This window comes from Anolis carolinensis, chromosome 6 (genome assembly GCF_035594765.1).
Source record: "Anolis carolinensis isolate JA03-04 chromosome 6, rAnoCar3.1.pri, whole genome shotgun sequence".
Taxonomy (NCBI): domain Eukaryota; kingdom Metazoa; phylum Chordata; class Lepidosauria; order Squamata; family Dactyloidae; genus Anolis; species Anolis carolinensis.
In genome coordinates this window covers 15,702,061-15,720,756 of record NC_085846.1, presented here as the reverse complement: position 1 = coordinate 15,720,756, position 18,696 = coordinate 15,702,061, and the positions used below count along the sequence as shown (strand labels likewise).

Here is an 18,696-nt window from a genome sequence, read left to right as displayed (position 1 = left end):
CTGGAGTGTTAGCTATCCCTCCCAGTTTGGTGTCATCTGCAAACTTGATGATCGTGCCTTCTAACCCCTCGTCTAAGTCGTTGGGATCATTCCCAACTTTGAGTCCATGGCAGTGACACTGAATTACCTTCATGAAAAGCCAGTGCCCTGAACCTGAATTACGGTGGGTATTACAGTAGAGTCTCACTTATCCAACACTCGCTTATCCAACGTTCTGGATTATCCAATGCATTTTTGTAGTAATATTTTCAATACATCGTGATATTTTGGTGCTAAATTCGTAAATACAGTAATTACTACATAGCATTACTGTGTATTGAACTACTTTTTCTGTCAAATTGGTTGTATAACATGATGTTTTGGTGCTTAATTTGTAAAATCATAACCTAATTTGATGTTTAATAGGCTTTTCCTTAATCCCTCCTTATTATCCAACATATTCACTTATCCAACGTTCTGCCGGCCCGTTTATGTTGAATAAGTGAGACTCTACTGTAGATGCATCCATCCACTGCTTCCTTGCAGTCCGATGGGTTCTCCTTCCTGCTCTGGAGGCGTGGCCATATGTCGGGAGTGCTTCGATGGTGCCTTCCTTCTTGGCAAGGGGTTGGGTTGGATGGCCCTCGAGGTCTCCTCCAAGCCTGATGATCTGTCGGGAGTGCTTTGATGGTGTTTTCCTGCCTGGCAGAATGGGTTGGTTGTGCTGGATGGCCCTTGGGATGTTTCCCAACTCTAAGTCCATGGCAGTGGCACCAGATGAAAAGTCAGTGGCCTGAACCTGAATTATGGGACTGCGTGGCCATCTGTCGGGAGTGCTTCGATGGTGCCTTCCTCCACGACAAGGGGTTGGGCTGGATGGCGCGCGGGGCTCTCACTCTCTTCCAAGCCTGTGATTCTCTGCTTCGCTCACAGACACACACACACACACACACACACAGGGCTCTCCCTCCCTCCCTCCCTCCCTCCCTCTCCGCCTGCTGCTGCTGCCCCTTTAAGAGTGGTCCCTCTGACATCACGGCCAGCTGCAGGGAACCGGACTTGCTGGTGGCGGCTCTGGCTCTGGCTCTGGCTTCCCTGTTGGGCGATTGTGAATCCTCCTCAGTTCCCAGCCCGGCGGATCCCGTGATCGAGCGGGATCCGGCAGCCGCGGGGGCGCCCTTTGCCTGCCTTTCCCCTCTCTCCCCCTTGCCTGTGTGTACGCGTGAATCCCCCCTGTGCGTGAGAGCCGGAGAAAGAGAAAGGGAAGCAAGAAGTGGAGGGAGGAGGAGGAGGAGGAGGAGGAGGAGGAGGAAGGCAAGAGCGAGAGGCTGCCCACTCGGGGTCTGACTGCGGCATCACTGCCGGATCGAAGCCCCCAGGAAGGACACACTCGGTAGCCGCCTTCCCTTCCCTTCCGCGCATCCCTTGTCTCTTGCTTTCTCTCTCCATCATCATCATCATCATCATCCCCACCCCTTTCCGAAAACGGGGTTATATCTCCAGCTCAGGGCATCTCTCTCCCTATTCTTCCTACTGCTTTCCCCAGTAGGGAATATCCTTATCGCACCCTTCTGAATCCCCATCTCTCCCCCTTTCTCCCCATCGTGTAGCTTCCCCTCCAAAAGACATCCCCGACGTCCTTTTGTGGCTCCTTTTGGGGACAACCTTCCCCCCCTTTCCAGCATCTCCCCAGTTCTCTCTCCCTCCCTCAATCCCTCCTCTGTCTTCGCGCTCCTTCATCCCTCATCTCCCTCCTCCTCCTCCTCCTCCTCCTCCTCGTCTGCTGCATCCTCTCCCCTCCCTTTGCCTCCCTCTCGCCTTTCCTGCCCTCTTCTTGCTCCATTCTCCCGCTTTCCCTGCCCCAGCCTCTTCCTTCTCGGGTCCCTTTCCTTGCTCCTGCCTCTGTTTGTCTGCGGCTGCATGAGCCTGACTCCTGACGCGCTCTGTTATTCTCTCCCTCGCCCCTGCTGCTGCTGCTGCTGCTGCATCCCTCTGCTGGCTCCCTTTTTCATTCTGTCATTCCCGCTCCCTCCCGCCCTCCCTCTTTTCCTCGCTTGCTGCATTCTTTCCGCTGGTGCCCGGTTCGATATTTGCCACCCCATCGCCCTCCCCGACCCGGCCTCAGCCTCTGCTGCATTCATTCCCTCCTTCCCAGCCCTCCATCCCTCCGGAGAACACTGCACCCTTTCTCTCTTCTGGAGGAAGGAGACCAAACTTCTGGATGGGGCCTTCAGGAGCGTCTTTGGGGGTAGAGTAGCCCCTCCTTGGCCCTGAAAGAGAGTGGCCCCGGAGCCTGCCTGCCTGCCAGCTTTGCCCCAGTCCTGCCAGAACAAAGACCCCCCTTGGCACCTCGGAGGCCCCCCAAAAAGGAGCAGGAAAGCAATGCAGGTGCGGTGGAAGAGCAAGGAACTCCGAGCCCCAGTGGGATTCTAACTGACCGCAAGGTGAGAGGTCCAGCTTTCCTCATCCATGGCTCTCCTTTGACATTTTCTGTTGACAAGATCCTGTCTCTTCTGTGTGTCTCTCTATCCATCTGCATTGGAGATACAAAAGGTCCCCAAATCAGTTTAGACAGAGGCAAGCTTCAGAGTTACACAGAACTCTTCTTTTGGGCAAAACCCTGAGTTCTTATACAGCTTGCCTTTTCTATAACCTCTCTGCGCCTTAGATATTTTATTTCTGCGGAGTGGGGGAGGGATCAATTTATCTCTGGTATGGGTTGTGAGTTTTCCAAACGGTATGGCCATGTTCCAGAAGCATTCTCTCCTGACGTTTCACCTATGACAGGCATCCTCAGAGTTTGTGAGGTCTGTTGGAATCTATGCAAGTGGGTTTATATATCTGTGGAACGTTCAGGGTAGGAGGAAGAACTCTTAGTCTGTCAGAGGCAGGCGTGAATGTTACAGCTGACCACCTTGATTAGCATTGAATAGCCTTTCAATGACATGAATCGGTCAAGACCAGCTAACACCTCCCAACAAAGGATTCCCCCAGCCAGATCTTGAAACTGAAAGGCTATTCAATGCTAATCAAGGTGGCCTATTGAAACAGTCACACCTGCCTCACACAGACGAGTTATTTCTCCCACCCTGGACTTTACACAAATATACAAACCCCACTTGCTTAGTTTCCAACATACCTCACAACTTCTGAGGGTGCCTGCCATAGATGCAGGCGAAACATCAGGAGATAATGCTTCTGGAACATAGCCATACAGCCCAGGAAACTCACAACAAGCTAGTGATTCTGGTCATGAAAGCTTTCAACAACGTATCTATGGTATATATTTTTTTAACAACTTTGGCCTGCATTGTGAGCCGGCAGCCTTTGGTAATTGGTGTGAGTGAAATTGTGCAATGCTTATGTGTGTTGCAGAGGTGTGTTCAGTCTGATGTCCTGTGGCTGGTGCCTTAGAGACATTCCTTTAGGTTCTCTTTCAAGGGGTCGGCGTTTTGCTGAGTACAGAAATGTCATCTTGGCTTTGTGCTCTGATTCCTTTGCGGGAGCAAGCCAGTGATGTCTTTCCCCCTGCAAACCGCTTCCTTGAAACTCTCCTAGGGGACAATCAAGGCTTGCAGGATGGCAGAATTGGCCCTCCGCCCCAAAAGTGTGGGGGAACTTTCTCTCCTAGGAGGACAAAGGCAGTGCATTGCTGTCTATGTGAGGCGCCGAATGACAGCTTCTATTAGACACAGTGTGTGTGCATAAGATTCCCATTACAGAGAGTAAGCATGCATGCGTTAGTTCTCTGTAAATTTCTGGTGTGTGTTTATATGTGCACACATATGTGTGTGAGAGAGTGGGAGATATCCAGAGAGGACTGTATGTCACTGCCTTCACAATATTGTTTCTTCTTGCGCTTTGTGGTTTAATGCCTTTCAACACTTCCCCCGTCTTGCGTAAAAAGTGTATAGTATGTGATTTCTTGCCATACAAATGGATTCGCCGAACACCGTGCCTGCTTTGCACATTGTATGCATTGTGGTATGACAGTGTACACAGGAGGGGGCACCGTAGCATGTCAGTCCCTTTAGCACCTTCCTCTGTGGACTTCATTAGTAAGCAGAGCTGTGTGTTGTGATCTGAAAGAGAGTGTCCTGCATATCAGAGTGATTTCTTCCAAGGCTTTGGTCCCCTTTCTTTAGCCTATCTCTGGCATTGCGCTAGGATGTGATGCTGGTTTAATTGCCCGCAATACAGGACACAGGAGGGGAGAAGATGGTGCCTTTAACACCTTTCCCTGGGGGTGTTGCATTACAGTGTGGTGCATCTCTTTATGATCTGTGTGTATGTGTGTGTGTGTGTGTGTGTGGGAAAAGGAGATTATGTTCTTCAGCTCTTTTAACATCACTCTTCCAGAATTCTTTGTACCCAGAGTACATGTAACTCACTTTATCTGTTTGGCTTCCTGTGGTTTTGTATGCAGTTTCTCTTAGCTCATGCTTCACTACCTTGCATTTACACATTGTGTGTGTGTGTGTGTGTATGATTCCATATGGTGCCATCGGTGGACATATTTTATGGTTTCCCTCCATTCCTAACCCTTTTTGGGGTATACTCTCTGTATGCATTTGTGTATATGTGTGTGCGCGTGAAAGAGAGATATTGATTTATGGGGTTCCTTGAAGCAGCCTTTTCCAACCCAGCGCCCTCCAGAAATTTCAGATACCTACTGGGAGTGATGGGAGATGTAGTCTGACACATCTAGATGGCACAAGGTTGGGGAAAATATGTGTAAATATGTCCTGTTAGTTTAAATAATGCCTGCTGGGAGCGATGGGAGATGTAGTTTGACACATCTAGAGAGCACAAGGTTGGAGAAAATATGTGTTAATATGTCCTGTTAGTTTAAATAATGCCTGCTGGGAGCGATGGGAGATGTAGTTTAACATATCTAGAGGGCACAAGGTTGGGAAAAATATGTGTTAATATGTCCTGTCAGTTTAAATTATACCTGCTGGGAGTGATGGGAGATGTAGTTTGACACATCTAGATGGTACAAGGTTGGGGAAATATGTGTAAATGTGTCCTATTAGTTTAAATGATGCCTGCTGGGAGTGATGGGAGATGTAGTCTAACACATCTAGAAGGCACAAGGTTGGAGAAAATACGTGTTAATGTGTTCTGTTAGTTTAAATGATGCCTGCTGAGAGTGATGGGAGATGTAGTTTGACACATCTAGAAGGCACAAGGTTGGGGAAAATATGTGTAAATATGTCCTGTTAGTTTAAATAATGCCTGCTGGGAGCGATGGGAGATGTAGTTTGACACATCTAGAAGGCACAAGGTTGGGGAAAATATGTGTAAATATTTCCTGTTAGTTTAAATGATGCCTGCTGAGAGTGATGGGAGATGTAGTTTGACACATCTAGATGGCACAAGGTTGGGGAAAATATGTGTAAATATGTCCTGTTAGTTTAAATTATACCTGCTGGGAGTGATGGGAGATGTAGTCTAACACATCTAGAAGGCACAAGGTTGGGGAAAATATGTGTTAATATGTCCTGTCAGTTTATATGATGCCTGCTGGGAGTGATGGGAGATGTAGTCTAACACATCTAGAAGGCACAAGGTTGGGGAAAATATGTGTTAATATGTCCTGTTAGTTAATTTAAATGATGCCTGCTGGGAGTGATGGGAGATGTAGTTTAACACATCTAGAAGGCACAAGGTTGGGGAAAATATGTGTTAATATGTCCTGTAAGTTAGTTTAAATGATGCCTGCTGGGAGTGATGGGAGATGTAGTCTAACACATCCAGAAGGCACAAGGTTGGGGAAAATATGTGTTAGTTTAAATGATGCCTGAAAATAAGGCTGTTGTTGCTGTGCTCAAGGACTTACATGTGTGTGCATTTCCTCTGTGTTTTAGTGAATATAATCCTTTCCTATTTCTCATCCATTCTTAGTGGATTGTCCTCTGTGAGAGTATCTTTTGTGTCTGTAAGTGAATTCCATAACACTGTTGGGTATTTGGATTCTCAACACAAGAGTGTGTGCGCCTGTACATGTGTGTGCTCCAAGCTGGCACGCAAATATCTTTTTGGAATGGTTTTTTTTGGTCTATGTACAGGCTGACATTATTATTGCTTGTTTCATTCCCTTGAAACCCTGATTTATGTCCAGGAGCCATTTCCAAAGTAGCCCCCCTTTGTGTTATCTCCCTGGTTGTGCGCATCTATCTGGAGGACAGAAGGGAAGGTCTTAAGTGGAAAATAGATTTGCATATACGGTGAGCACCTTCTCCCCCCACATCTGCTGCCACCTCTCTGCCACACAATAGCCTTTAATGTGATCCCAGATGGTGACGTTGCGGTGAGATTGTATTCCCCGCCACAAACGAATATGGTACAGGGATTGCTGGAGGGAGGGTGTGCAGTTACTGTGCAATTGGAACGGGGGGGGGGGGGCAGGCGGGAGGGGGAGAGACTTGGGCTAGATCTGGCCTGAGCATTGTGCTAATGGGTGAAAGTTAATTTAGCATATGGGTCCAATAGCTGCAGAAGGGTCATGTCCTAGGATGTATGTTGCATCTGTGCTATTTTTGTTACCTCCCTCTTTCTGTGTGAGTGAGACAGACAGAGAAAGAGAGCAACATTGATACAGTCACAATGCTGAGCTGTGGGGCTGAGCATGAAGAAACCATGGTGATGGTGGTAGTGGAATAGTAATTCCTCCACTCCCTTCAATGCTACACTATGTGTGTATATATATATATGGATGTCTTAAAGTCTCTTGTTTTTTAAGGTAAGGAATACTTAGAGGTGGGTTTGTTAGTTCCTTATCTGAAATATAGGATTCATTGGCAGTCTCCCATCCTGATACTAACCAGGGCTGACCCTGCCTAGCTTCCAATACTTATAGTACCCCTTGAATTTCATAGGCTTTTCTTAGACAAGCAATACTCAAATATGGTTTTGCTAGTTCCTCTCCAGAAATAGAGCCTACAACATCTGGGATTCATTGGCAGTCTCTCATCCATATACTAACTAGACATTGTTTGTTGACACCCCCCCCCTCCCCCCGCTATTAAGTTGGATTTGGGGAAGGCAAACTAGTATATGGGAGCTCACTAAATCAAATTTTGTTTCCCTTCACCATCAGTAACCCACATTGGTTGATCTCTCTTTCTGTTACATTCTCTAAGCCTGTCCCACTTCACAAAGTTGTTGTGGAAGTGAATTGTGGTAGACAAAACACTGAGTTCCACCCTAAATTCCTTGGATGGTAAGGTGAAATAAAAATATAATGTGTTGTTGAAGGCTTTCATGGCCAGGATCACTGGGTTGCTGTGAGTTTTTCAGGCTGTATGGCTATGTTCCAGAAGCATTCCTTCCTGATGGTTCACCCACATCTATGGCAAGCATCTTCGGAGGTTGTGATGTCTTTTGGAAACTAGGCAAGTGGGGTTTAAAGACCACGAAAGGCACTGCAGACTAATTCAACCATAGAAGTCAGCCATAGCAGAGTACTTGACGAACCAACCTGGACACAGCATATTATTTGAGAACACAGAAATGCTGGACCACTCTCACAACCACCATTTCAGAATACACAGAGAAGCCATTGAAATCCACAAGCATGTGGGGAATTTCAACAGAAAGGAGGAAACCATGAAAATGAACAAAATCTGGCTATCAGTATTTTAAAAACTCTAAAATCAGGACAGTATATAAAGAACAACACTCAGAAAACAGGGGAATTCCAGACAAGAAGCAATCAGGGCTAGTTAACACCTCCTAACAAAGGATTTCCCCCAGGCAGGGAGCAGCCAGGCTTTGAAGCTGCAAGGCCATTCAATGCTAATCTAGGTGGCCACTTGCAGCATTCACACTTGCCTCCAACAGGCAAGTGTTCTTTCTCTCACCCTGGACTTTCCACAGATTTATAAACCCCACTTGCCTAGTTTCCAACAGACTTCACAACCTCTGAGGATGCTTGCCATAGATGCAGGCGAAACGTCAGGACATAATGCTTCTGGAATATGGCCATACAGCCTGGAAAACTCACAGCAACCCAGTAAAATATAATGAATAAAAGCTGTTATCTTGGCATCCTTCTTCATTCCAGGGCTTGCCTTTTGTCACTGAAGGCCTGAGATTCCCCTTCCTTCAAACATATTTTGGGAGGGGTTACAAATATACATTTTACCAGCTATATTGACAAACATTTGGTTTCCCTTTAAATGCCTTAGAAAGCTTTTCACAACCTAGTGCTCTCCAGACACGCTGGGATATAGCTCCCATCATTCCCAACCTGACATCCAGGGAGTTTCCAAGGTTAAGTCCAGGTTTAAACTCTGGTTTCTCAATGTCCTTGTCCGGCACTCAAACCACATCACCACCATCTTCTATATGATCTTCTTGGTGTTAATTGGTCTTGAATGAACCAACTAACCCAATGATACCATCAGCCTTTATGGCTGGGAGGGGATTTGAATCTGAATCTCCATATGCTCAACGTACCACTACATCACTGTAATATAATGGGAGCTTTTCCTGCCATGGATCTAAATAGTGGCAAAAGCTTCCTGTGGTCTTGGTTTTTATGAAATGCATGAGAGAAGATAGAATCATAGAATCATAGAATAGTAGAGTTGGAAGAGACCTCATGGGCCATCCAGTCCAACCCCCTGCCAAGAAGCAGGAAATCTCATTCAAAGCACCCCCGACAGATGGCCATCCAGCCTCTGCTTAAAGGCCTCCAAGGAAGGAGCCTCCACCACAGTCCAGGGGAGAGAGTTCCACTGCCGAACAGCCCTCACAGTGAGGAAGTTCTTCCTGATGTTCAGGTGGAATCTCCTTTCCTGTAGTTTGAAGCCATTGTTATACGTCCTAGTCTGCAGGGCAGCAGAAAACAAGCTTGCTCCCTCCTCCCTATGAATTCCCTTCACATATTTGTACATGGCTATCATGTCTCCTCTCAGCCTTCTCTTCTGCAGGCTAAACATGCCCAGTTCTTTAAGTCGCTCCTCATAGGGCTTGTTCTCCAGATCCTTGATCATTTTAGTTGCCCTCCTTTTGACGCTTTCCAGCTTGTCAACATCTCCCTTCAATTGTGGTGCCCAGAATTGGACACAGTATTCCAGGTGTGGCATGACCAAGGCAGAATAGAGGGGTAGCATGACTTCCCTGGATCTAGATGCTATACCCCTATTTATGCAGGCCAGAATCCCATTGGCTTTTTTAGCAGCCGCATCACATTATAGGCTCATGTTTAACTTGTTGTCCATGAGATGAATGACATGTAATTTGTTCAAAACCCTAGGGTTGTACAGGACCCCTTCTCTAGCAGTACACACTCAGAGATACATAGGAAACTCTCTTCTAGAGCAGGCATTGGCAAACCTTGGCCCTCCAGGTGTTTTGGATTTCAACTCCAACAATTCCTAACAGCTGGTAGGCTGTTAGGAATTGTGGGAGTTGAAGTCCAAAACACCTGGAGGGCCAAAGTTTGCCCATGCCTGCTCTAAAGCTTGGCAATGTTCATTTTATAAAATTGTAACTCTCAGACTACTATGGCCAACACTGCATCTAACTCTACTGGCTTCATCATAGTCCATAAAGATAATTTTCCCAAGCTCTCCTACCAATCTGAGGAATAAGTCTATCTGTCTACCCTAACCTGACTGACAGTGGCTCCCAGTAGATGTCCTTTAATACTCTTTAACCATCCCTTTAGACAAAGTGACATGGTTAAAAAAGGAAAATTAAGTGACTTAAGATATCTTCTGCCCTTCTGAAACATGTAAACAGAACATGGATCCAACTGGAGGGGCTGATTGGTATTGCCAGGTATAATAGCTGTCACTTTAACATAGAAGTAGACTGTCTTGTGAATTACTGCAGTCGTTCTCAGCATTTGACTCTCAAGTCTAGATGTTTTGAATGTCATAAAAGCAGAGAGCTGGAAGGGATGCTAGTGTTGTTGTTGTTGATTATGATCATCATTATCTTTATTTAAAGTGTGCCTTTCTTTCCAAACATTGGAACTCAAGGCAGTTTACAAATCAAACCAAACACAATTACAAATGCAGTGCGAAGAGTTAGCATTAAAATGTACTGTAAATCAAATTGTCAATAGAATAGCATTAAAAACCATTTGAAACATACAGTTAAAGCAATACAAGCAATTTTAGCACGATAGTCTAGTCCAGTGTTTCTCAACCTGGGGGTCAGGACCACTGGGGGGTCATGATGGCGGTTTCAGAGAGGTCGCCAATGACCATCAGAAAACACATATTTCTGATGGTCTTAGGAACCCAAATCCCTCCAGTATTTTCTGTTGGTCATGGGGGTTCTGTGTGGGAAGTTTGGCCCAATTCTATCGTTGGTGGGGTTCAAGGGGCTCTTTGATTGTAGGTAAACTATAAATCCCAGCAACTAGAATTCCTAAATGTCAATGTCTATTTTCCTCAAACTCCGCCAGTGTTCAAATTTGGGCATATTGAGCATTTGTGTCAAGTTTGGTCCAGATCCGAAGTCCACAGTGCTCTCTGGATCTAAGTGAACGATTACTCCCAAACTCAAGGTCAATGCCCACCAAACCTTCTAGTATTTTTTGTTGGTTATGGAAATTCCATCGTTGGTGAAATTCAGAATGCTCTTTGGTTGTAAGTGAACTATAGATCCCAGCAACTACAACTCTCAAAAGACAAAATCACCCCACCCCCCCAACCCAACAGTATTCAAATTTGGGTGTATCGAGTATTTGTGCCAAATTTGGTACAGTGAATGAAAATACATCCTACATATCAGATATTTACATTACTATTCATAACGGTAGCAAAATTACAGCTAAGAAGTAGCGACAAAAATAATGTTATGGTTGGGGGTCACCACAACATGAGGAACTGTATTAAGGGGTTGCGGCATTAGGAAGGTTGGGAACCACTGATTCAGTCCAACTTCTACCACTACAGGAAACCATTGCTAAACACCTCTGATGGGTGGCCACCTGACCTCTATTTAAAAGTCTATTGCCTTCCAAGATAGTCTCTTCTTTCAATGGAATCTTCTTCCTAGTTATTTGTTCCATCTGTTTGGGTCCTATGTCTTGGAGCAGCAGAAGGCAAGCTCACTCCAATTTCCACATTAGGACCCTTTAGATATTTAAATATGTCTACTAGTTTTCTCTTCTCTAGAATATTTTTGCTTGATTCTCTCACAAGACACAGAAATCCAGAGGAGGTCTGGCCAAAGCAGAATAGATTGTTACTGTTACATCTAGGCAATTTGTCTTCTAGAATGGCATTGGCTTGTTCTGTTGCTGTATCACACTGTTGGCTCGTACTTAGCTTATGGTCTATTTAGAATCCTAGATCCTTTTCGTGTACATTGCTTTTAATCCAAATGCCACAGAGCTTTTATTTGTGCATCTGATCTTTCCTGCTCAGTTTTAGCATTTTATTTTATTAATTTGGGCCCAGTACTCCAACCTGTTAGGATCATCTCATACCTTCCACCATTAAATGAAAACAGGAAAGAGCCAACCAACATAGAAGTGTGGCCAAGATGGCAAAAATGATGGATGAGGAAGAATACACAAACTAAAAGGGTTTGCATCAGCTTGCTTTTGCTGAGTCTACTGGGAAGGGCATGATTCTATCCATTTATCTCCTCTCTCCCTCTATCATTTCCCTACAAACTGCTTTAATTTGTAGGCAAATTATTTTGCCTTGAAAGTAGAAGAAAAGAGAAACTGAGAAGATTGAAAAGGATCTAAAAGAGTAGGACAACTGATCTTTTTTCCGTGTCAGAAGCGACTTGAGAAACTGCAAGTCATTTTTGGTGTGAGAGAATTGACTGTCTGCAAAAACGTTACCCAGGGGATGCCGAGATGTTTTACCATCCTGTGGGAGGCTTCTCTCATGTCCCAGCATGGGAAGCTGGAGCTGTCAGACAGGAGCTCATGCCACTCCCCTGAATCGAACCGCCAACCTTTCGGTCAGCAGTCCTGCCAGTACAAGCATTTAACCCATTGTGCCACCGGGGGCTCCTGATAATAATACTTAGCCTGATAATAATCCTGATTATTATCCTGATAATAATAATTACGTTAAACTGTCCCTGCTAACAGTTGAAAGGCATGTCATCTTTAAACCTGTTTCTATTTTCTAAGCAATTATCATTGCCTCCCAGTTTGATACTAAAGTAGAGTCTCATTTATCAAACGTTCTGCTGGCCCGTTTATGTTGGATAAGTGAGACTCTACTGTATGTGCAAATGTGATGATGCTGTCTATTCCTCCATCAAAATCATTCATAAAGATGTTGGACTACACTAGACCAGGGTTGATCCCTAAAGCATCCCATTTGTCACTTGAATGATGAAGAGCAATGTTTGGTTTCAATCCATCAACCACCTACAAATCCACCTAACAGCAGTATAATTTTGTTCACATTTTATCAGCATGAGTATAAGAGTGGACTTTGCAGAAGACTTTGGTGAAGTCAAGATACATAACTCCTAAGAGGCATCTACACTGTAAAATCAATGCAGTTTGGCATCACTTTAACTGCCATGGCTCAATGCTATGAAATCCCGTGAGTTGTGGTTTTACAAGGTCTTTGGACTTCTCTGCCTTCCCAAAGTACAACTCCTAGAGTTCCATAGCATTGAGCCATGGCAGTTAAAGTGGTGTCAAACTGCATTAATTTTACAGTGTAGATCAGTGGTTCTCAACCTGTGGGTCCCCAGATGTTTTGGCCTTCAACTTCCAGAAATCCTAACAGCTGGTAAACTGGCTGGGATCTCTGGGAGTTGCAGGCCAAAACACCTGGGGACCCACAGGCTGAGAACCACTAGTGTAGAAGTACTCCTAGTCAATATGACTTGAAGGTGAGAAATTCTGCAAAATGAAGTTAAGAACCACTGCTGCAGCAATGAAAGTGAGTTACTTGCACTTCAGAAAGTATGGAATCTGTCTATGGTCACCGTGGTTGCATGGCATGACAAAACTATGCTTTTGTGTGCACCATCTTTATGAATGGCGATACAGGTGCAATTGAGAACATTCTATCAGTCCCAGTTTAGGTGATCATCTCTTTCATTGAATCTATAACATTTTAAGGTAAGAAATTAGTCCATCAGTAAGAGCAGAAGGTCACTAGGTTAAATCTTTCCAATTCTAGCGATTGTGCATTGGAGACAGCATAATACAAAAACAGCAACAAATACCATACATACACTTTTCGAGAAATTGTTAATTCATCAAACCAGACCTCAGAGGACAACCAGTCCATCTTTGTCAACACCTGTGTAAACATTCTCTCTCATAAATATGTACATATTATTCTGCCACACATCTTTCCCCTCTTGTGAGCATCCATCTGCCTGTCCATTGGAGGGAAGGTTGGAGATCATACAGAATCATAGAGTTGGAAGAGACCTCATAGGCCATCCAGTCCAACCCCCTGCCAAGAAGCAGGAAAATCACATTCAAAGCACCTCCGACAGATGGCCATCCAGCCTCTGCTTAAAAGCCTCCCAAGAAGGAGCCTCCACCACACTCCGGGGCAGAGAGTCCAAGCCATCTCTACCTGGTGCCCTGCAGGTGTGTTGGATTACACAACCCATTATTCTCATAGTACAAATTAGAATAGGATGGTGTTCTTTCTCTCTCTCTCTCTTTCACATACACACATTCCTACCTTGATAACATGTAATCCAAAGCTGCAATATCCCTAACAGAGATAAGGATGAGAATATTTCTTTATGTCAGGGCATTTCAAGGTATCCGATACAAAGGTGCAGCAATATTTTTCCCCAATGTGCCAGGGACCATGTTTGTTCCAACTGACTACAATGTTTCCTGGAAACTTACAAGTGATCAACACCAATAGATTGGGTACTGGTACTTGTCCATTGACCTGTACTTTGAGTAGCACTGATTTATACCTCACCTTTCCATCCCAAACTGGCACTCAACATGATTTACAAACTCCTTTTCTCCCTAAAACTGCCAGAATAAAAAAAGTGTTTCCTGCCAATAGAAGGACAGCAAGAAAGGGGCCATTCTAGTCTCCTTAGCAAGGAAGTTCCAGAGCCTTGGACCAGCCACTGGGAAGCTCCCAGCCATGCATTGCTGCTAATCAGACATGATAAAGTTGGGTATCTCCAGAGCATCTCATGATCCAAGCAAGTTGTCCAGCCTTACTCAAGGGTTCTTTGATGAACGTCAGAAAGTTAAGTCTTTTGACATCATCCAAGAGTATAGCTACAGTCTACGCTATAGACTTTGTGCAGCTTGAGACCACTTTAATGGCCATGGCTTAATGTTATGGAATTCTTGGAGCTGCTATTTATTGAGACACCAGCCTTTGTTGGCAGAGCAGGCTGAAGACCATGTAAAATGACAACTCCTGTGATTCCATTGAACATGGCAGTTAAAATAGTTTTCCAGCAAATGGCTACCAGCCTTTGTGAACTCAATTTAGGTAGTGGTGTCTAAACAGGTATAGCTTGGAAGAAATACTTATCCATAGTATGCTTATTGGGGTATTCTAGGAGCTTTAGCCAAAAAAGGAGCCCCAGTGGTGCAATGGGTTAAACCCTTGTGCTTGCAGGACTGCTTACCAAAAGGTTGGTGATTCGAATTTGGGGTGAGCTCCATCTGTCAGCTCCAGCTTCCTATGTGAGGACATGAGAGAAGTCTCTTACAGGATGGTAAAACATTAAACATCCAGGCGTCTCCAGGCAACATCCTTGCAGATGGCTAATTCTCTCACATCAGAAATGGCAAGTTACTCCTGAAACACACAAAAAGCCCCCAAAAAAACGTAATTTCACAAACCATGTTCTATCCATCTCATTAAACCTTGCTCTGTAGCGAGCATACCTGTAGCAAACTTATTTTGTTTGCTTTATCTATTCATCTGTTTGCCGTACCTTTGTCTTACAACTGCTTGCAGGCATCCTTCCTCCCTCCCTCCCTCCCTCCCTCAACCCATTTCCCCATAAACCTATAATTTATTCCCTCCTGCGTTGTGTGCAAACATGTGCAGATCTGGCATACGAAGGGAAATGTGCATGAATCGGCTGACCATATTGTGCCACCTTCTGTAACCGAAATGAAATCATCACAGATGGGAGAAATCAAAGTTTCTCAAGTGAAGGATGATGCTTCATTGCCAAGGACTATAAACAAAGATTGTTATGGGCACATAACAGAGAATGTGGTTGTACATGGCAGAGGGGGGTGGAGAGATGCGTGAGGATTATAAAAGAAGGACAAATAATATAATAGATCTGTTTCCAAAATTCAGCCTCTCTTCTTCCCCCTTATCCTCCCCCTCAGCACCCCCTTTATAGGCCAAATAACTCTCCCCTATCCTTCAGACATGCACACTTACACATGTATACACAATTTAGGTCTTTTTCTTTTTCTTTTTCCGAGCCCTGTCTTCAGCACAGATGCAGTCGAGGAGGGCATAAATAGAAACCCCTGGAGACACAAGCAAGGAAAAGTGCTTGAAAATCCATTGTGAGTGAGTTGATGTTGGCCTCTGAAAGCACAAACATATCTTGGAGAAAACTGCAACTATGTGACCGAACAAATCAGGGCTTGATGGCAAGGGAAGGGATGTGAGTGTGCGGCAGAGAGGAAAGTAGAGGAGACGGGTCAAGGAGTAAATAGGATTTGAGATCGGAAAGGTCTACCTCCTTGGAGGAGAGAGGTTCGGTCGTGCGCTTGAAGCAGCCGAGACCAACACACACATCCCACTCCAAATGCCTCCGTTTTCTCATGTGACTCCCATGTACTTGTCTTAAAATTGAGGACGTTTGGCAGCATCTTTATATTCTCTGCGAGTGAGAGGAATAAACAGGAGTGTAGCTATGGGAGGAGGGGGAAGATAAGGTTGCTGTTCTCCAACTCCAAATATAAATTCTCTCTTGCCATTCAGTCCCCAAAATGTCTGGCTTTGCAGTCATTTGAAACTTCAGTTGCACATTTAGAAGTACAATTTTGGCATCAGAAGAAAAGGAACAAAGTTACCAAAACGAATGTCAAACGAGATCAGCAACTTTAGTACTGTCTTCCTTTCTGCAATACTAGAAATTTGGGGAAATTTCACTTGGGGGAGGAGAGGTTTTATTGATTGGGCAGTATATTTTGCATCCTCCTTTGGTTACAGGTCTAGAAATGTAAAATAATGGATTAGAGGTAACTTCTTCCAGACCTGTATGATGAAAGCTTTTGTGATTTGTGGCCTCACTTTTGGATATAGGTAAAGGTAAAGGTTTCCCCTGACATTAAGTCCAGTCGTGTCTGACTCTGGCCTTGTCCATAGACACCTCCAAGGTCATGTGGCTGGCATGATTGCATGGAGTGCCGTTACCTTCCCGCCAGAGCGGTACATATTGATCTACTCACATTTGCATGTTTTCAAACTGCTAGGTTGGCAGGAGCTGGGGCTAACAGCGGGCGCTCATTCCGCTCCCGGGATTTGAACCTGGGACCTTTTGGTCCGCAAGTTCAGCAGCTCAGCGCTTTAACACATTGTGCCACCAGGGGCCCCTACTTTTGGATATAGCTCCCACTAATATAGACTCATTGAAATCAATTGGATCAATATAGTATTTACTTACATTCATCAATGGATAAAACTATTCTATTTTAGTTGAGAATTATTAGGATGTAGCTGAGGCATGGGCAAACTTTGGCTGTCCAGGTGTTTTGGACTTCAACTCCCACAATTCCTGGCCTCAGGCCCCTTCCTTTTCCCCCTAAGCCGCTTAAGCGTGAGATACCTCACAACCTCTGAGGATGCCGGTCATAGATGTGGGTGAAACATCAGGAGAGAATACTTCTGGAACATGGCCATACAGCCCGGAAAACACACAACAACCCTGTGATTCCGGCCATGGAAGCCTTTGACAACACATTTCCATTTTTAGCCATTTTCATGGGATCACAAATTGTTTCTGAGATGGTAGGCCTCAATACTGTCAGGCAGGTTGTTACTAATTTTGCCTAATGGCAAGTTTGCGTATGTGTGTGTGTATGTGGGGGGATTACTTTTTCCCCTCCATTATCGCTAACACAATATTTAATATGAAGACCCAACAAGCATGTGTACAAAAAGTACCCACCATTGGTTCAGTGTTGCTTAATGCTTACTCCCAAATTCATGTGCCTTGCATAGATTGCAGGTAGTCTTTGTTATACCTAGGAGGGTTGAATGACAATAAATGTCTTATATTTCTTAACACTTAGAATCATAGAGTTAAAGGAGACCACACGAGCCATCCAGTACAACTCTCTGTCATGCAGGAAAAGCACAACAATATTACCATCTAGCATCTGTCTAAAAGCCTTCAAAGAAGGAGCCTCCACCAGACTCCAAGGCAGAGAGTTCCACCGTTGAACAGCTCTCACAGTCAGGAAGCTCTTCCTAATGTTAAGGTGGAATCTCCTTTCCTGTAATTTGATTGTTTAATAACTATCTGATTGATAATGTCCAAAGAGGCACTGCTCCAAAGGAGCCTTGGTGTCCAGTTTTGTTGAATCTTTTTAGTTGGGTCTCAATCACCCATGCTCAATCATCCTCTACATTCAGAGGTCCGTGGTTCCTCATCTTTAAAGCCACACATGGTTTTAACACTTCTGTGAGAAGATGTTTTGAGAGCTCCTTAATAAGAGCTGCTTCTTCTGCAAATAAGAACATATGGCCACCGTGGAGCTCTGGGTGGCACAGTGGGTTAAACCACTGAGCTACTGAACTTGCTGACAAACAGGTCAGTGGTTCGAATCTGGGGAGTGGGGGGGGGCACCCATTGTTAGCCTCAGCTTCTTCCAGCCTAGCAGTTTCATGGGAGCTGGATGGGGAAGCGGGGAGATAGTCCTTACTAGTTCTCTGACATCCTACTTTTTCCATCAGCTTTTAAAATGTCACAGTTGCTCTCTTGTCTTCCCACTTCATCTCTTCACCCTTCAGTCATTCCTGAGGTCATAGTGCAAAAGTACCATAGTCCTCACTCATTTAACTCAACAGAGGGGAGAAAGGAGATGAGGAAACATCTTTCCCTTCCCTCTCCTAGCCTTTTTTCTTACTCGGATCAATGTCTCCCATCTTGACCACACCATGATGTTGCTTGGCTACATTTGTATCTGTGAAATTTGGGTGGTGTTATAAGGGTATGAGGGATCAGTATCCCTTTACTCATGGACTAAACATCTGCAACCCAAGATTTCACTGGTTGTTTTAATTCAGTGTACCTGAACATAGAGCTGGCCTCGAACATTTCTGCTGCCTGTGTGTTTCTCCATCTGTTTGCCAGTGCAAAAGTTTCATATCCTGATGGTTGAATGTTACTGGAGACTGAACAGTGTCCTCCACCACATTTATGGACAGCAGGGAGGTTTAGGGGATGCAAAGGAGAACAGGTCACATAGCACATCAGACCTCTCCATTTTACATCCCCCAGCCTCTATGCCTTAAGGAAACCACCCCACTTTCCCCAATGATAAGGCCAACTCTGAGTACTGTTCGGTCTCCTCTCTATAACTCTTCCAGTGAGTCCAGTGTTGAGTCATTGTAGCACAAAATATCCACTATATATATATCTATATATCTATATATCTATATATCTATATATCTATATATATATATATATATATATATATATATATATACTTTCTTCTATTTGTGTATTTTGCTGCTGTTATACATTCCCAATATCGGCAAGGGAGCCTGCCGCACCGGAAGGGCATGCCAG

At 44.7% G+C, this 18,696-nt stretch overlaps 1 protein-coding gene across 1 annotated transcript in view; it reads left to right on the top strand.

Annotated features, from left to right (window-relative positions):
* The first annotated feature begins 1,020 nt into the window (after nt 1–1,020).
* Nucleotides 1,021–18,696, top strand: part of cacng7 (calcium voltage-gated channel auxiliary subunit gamma 7) — a 52,661-nt gene continuing 34,985 nt past the window's right edge. Inside the window, exon 1 of the mRNA XM_062957244.1 lies at nt 1,021–2,423. The gene's annotated coding sequence lies outside the window, so the exon portion shown is untranslated. The remainder of the gene's footprint in view (nt 2,424–18,696) is intronic.